The 2,500-nt window shown below is 39.8% G+C and overlaps 1 protein-coding gene across 1 annotated transcript in view; it reads right to left on the bottom strand.

Moving 5' to 3' along the window:
- LOC140937930 (uncharacterized) overlaps positions 1-2,500 on the bottom strand; it is a 44,763-nt gene that overhangs the window by 28,121 nt on the left and 14,142 nt on the right. The window lies entirely within an intron of this gene.

The following is a 2,500-nucleotide window of genomic DNA, read 5'->3' as shown; positions in this document are numbered from 1 at the left end:
CCCAGTGTACATCCCTATTTTGCTCTGACATAGACATATTCCTTCTTGACAAATGAAAATCAATGTTGTCAAAGGTGATGACAAAACCAGGATGACAGCTCTTTTGTAGCTCTGTCAATTCCTTTCTGGCATTTATGGACTCAGGTGATATTAGTTTCCTGTCCTTTAACAGTTGCTCATGGAGTTGCTGAAATTCCTTGTTTTTATTGTCCAACAAAGCCTTCTCGATGGTTATTCTGCTTCTTACATCTTGAAGGCATGCATCATGTGACTCTCCTAATGCTTCCATTTTGGTCAGTGTTCGATAATTTGAAGCAGTTACCTTTAATTTGCTTAGCCTGTTGAGTACTCCCTGCAAGTAAATTGGTGAAATATGTATGATTATATATATATTTTTGATGAACATGTAGTGTATGTCCCTCCCACATCTTTCACTTTAAAGGAACTGAAAGAAATATCAACCAGGTCTAACAAAAGAATCTTTTACTACAAACTTAACAATATTACAGTATATATAAGGGTATCAATGGAGATAATTGAATGAAACAATGTTCAAGAAACCAAGGTATACAGGGAGTTCCACAATCATTCTTCAGGAAAGTGCAGCATTGTAGAAATCAGTTCTGTAAGATTTTGGGGAAAATATATAATAAAAGAACTCACTCTTAACTTAGGATAGGTTGTGCCCTCCCCCCCCCCCCCCCCTGTCCCCACCCCATGCACCCTAACTAAAACTGCCCCTGAGTAGGCATCAATCCAAAATATTATAATTCTACAACTTGCAATTTTAGAAATGCAGAGAGGGTAATGTCAGTTGTCTATATTAAACACAAAGAAAGGTAAAGAGGCAGAGCAATGGTAGTGGATATGGTAAACATCAGAGGGAAATACAATATAATTCAACTCCCAGTTAAAAAATTACGACTTAATTTTAACATCTGCAAAATATTACCTCCATTGATCCAGTTTTAATAAGAATTCCAAGAACACTGGCGCTTGCATTCATGTGGCTGTTGCGTTGTTTAAGGAGGACAGAACCCGCGATTGCAATGCTAGGAAACCAGTTAGCTGTACTTGAAGTGTGTTTTGATGAAGAGCAAGTTAGGAGAAATGAGTAAAACACTGGTGCGCGTTCTTTCCATTCGTCGCAAAGTTTTTTCATCTCAAAGTTTATAAGATCATCTTTGCTTGTTTTTCTGAGGATCGATGGATTTTTCTTCGAACAAAGTTCATTCATCTCTGATGCAACGACGCGTAGAACCTGAGAAATGATTTCCGTTCTCAAAGTCTTGCATTTTAGAACTGTTTTTGTTTTTTTTGAGGGTGGACCGTGAGCCAAGGCTTTGACAATTGGTTCCATATCGCCAGACAGGGTTTTGTTCACGGTCTTACTGGGATACTCAACGACGACCTTCGTCTTTGTTTCATTTTTTTGCTGATTTGTCTGTTTTATCTTTGGACTCGAAGTGACAAATGGCGCGGCGAAAGCGCTTCGTACGAGTGAAAACGTGCCATTGTTAAATAAACAACCTTGTGGTTTACCAATCGGGCTTATAGTGAGCCTTGGTAACGCTGAACTCGAGGGAGTTAAGTTGGAAGAAGAACAAGTCGTAGGAAATTCATTTAAACTTACAAATGAAAGGTGTTTTTTGACTGATGTCCCACTGCCAGCTGTTAATTCATTTATGTTTTCGGTGCGCAGTAATCGTTTCACACGTCTGCCACTCGCTGAATAAGCAGACTTGAGCTCAGTCTTTATCTCCTTGACATGTTCTTCCGCTTTTTGGTATTTCACCAAGGACTTGTAGCATTTAATGCACACTGCAACGTCCGAATTAGAGTAAACATTTACGTCGATGTCCAATGCCTTGTTTATAAGTCCTTGAAGGTCAAAAGAGCTTGTTCCCGTACTACCAGATTTAAAAACACGCACACGTTGTTTAGAAGTGACTGCAGCTGAACAAATAAAGCAATTTGTATCACTATTCAATAACTTTTTCGGAGTAACATTCATTTTTCACTTGGTTAAGATTCCCGGGTCAAGATCGTTGTTTCGCACGTGTGCATCTGTCATGTTTTGTTTTCGCGCGCACAGCAAGCGCCCAGCAAATATAACGAGCAATTTGATTGGCGTAGCCGATAACAATAACGTTAATTCTACTGGTTCTCAAAAACAAAGGGAAAGGAATGCGTCTCTCTCGTGAGCAGCCGTTAGTGGGGAGGAGCGTTGCGTGACGAGTGACGACCCTAATAACGGCTGCGAAGGAGACTATATCATTCTGAGACATACATGTATCGTGTCAGTCCACTCCCATTTGCTATACTCCATCCTTAAGTTTCTTGCCATAATTATTGTTTCTAACATGTCTCATGATCTAACTTCCAGTGAGTCAGATCTGATTGCTGGCATTCAGAAAGATGGTACAGTAGCATCAGCACAACTTGAGCAACTAACTGCCACAAGCCATTGTGGTAGTTGCTTAGTATTGTAAATCCAAGT

The sequence above is a fragment of the Porites lutea genome, chromosome 5 (genome assembly GCF_958299795.1).
Source record: "Porites lutea chromosome 5, jaPorLute2.1, whole genome shotgun sequence".
NCBI classification, from domain to species: Eukaryota; Metazoa; Cnidaria; class Anthozoa; order Scleractinia; family Poritidae; genus Porites; species Porites lutea.
This window is presented reverse-complemented; position numbering and strand designations above follow the sequence as displayed.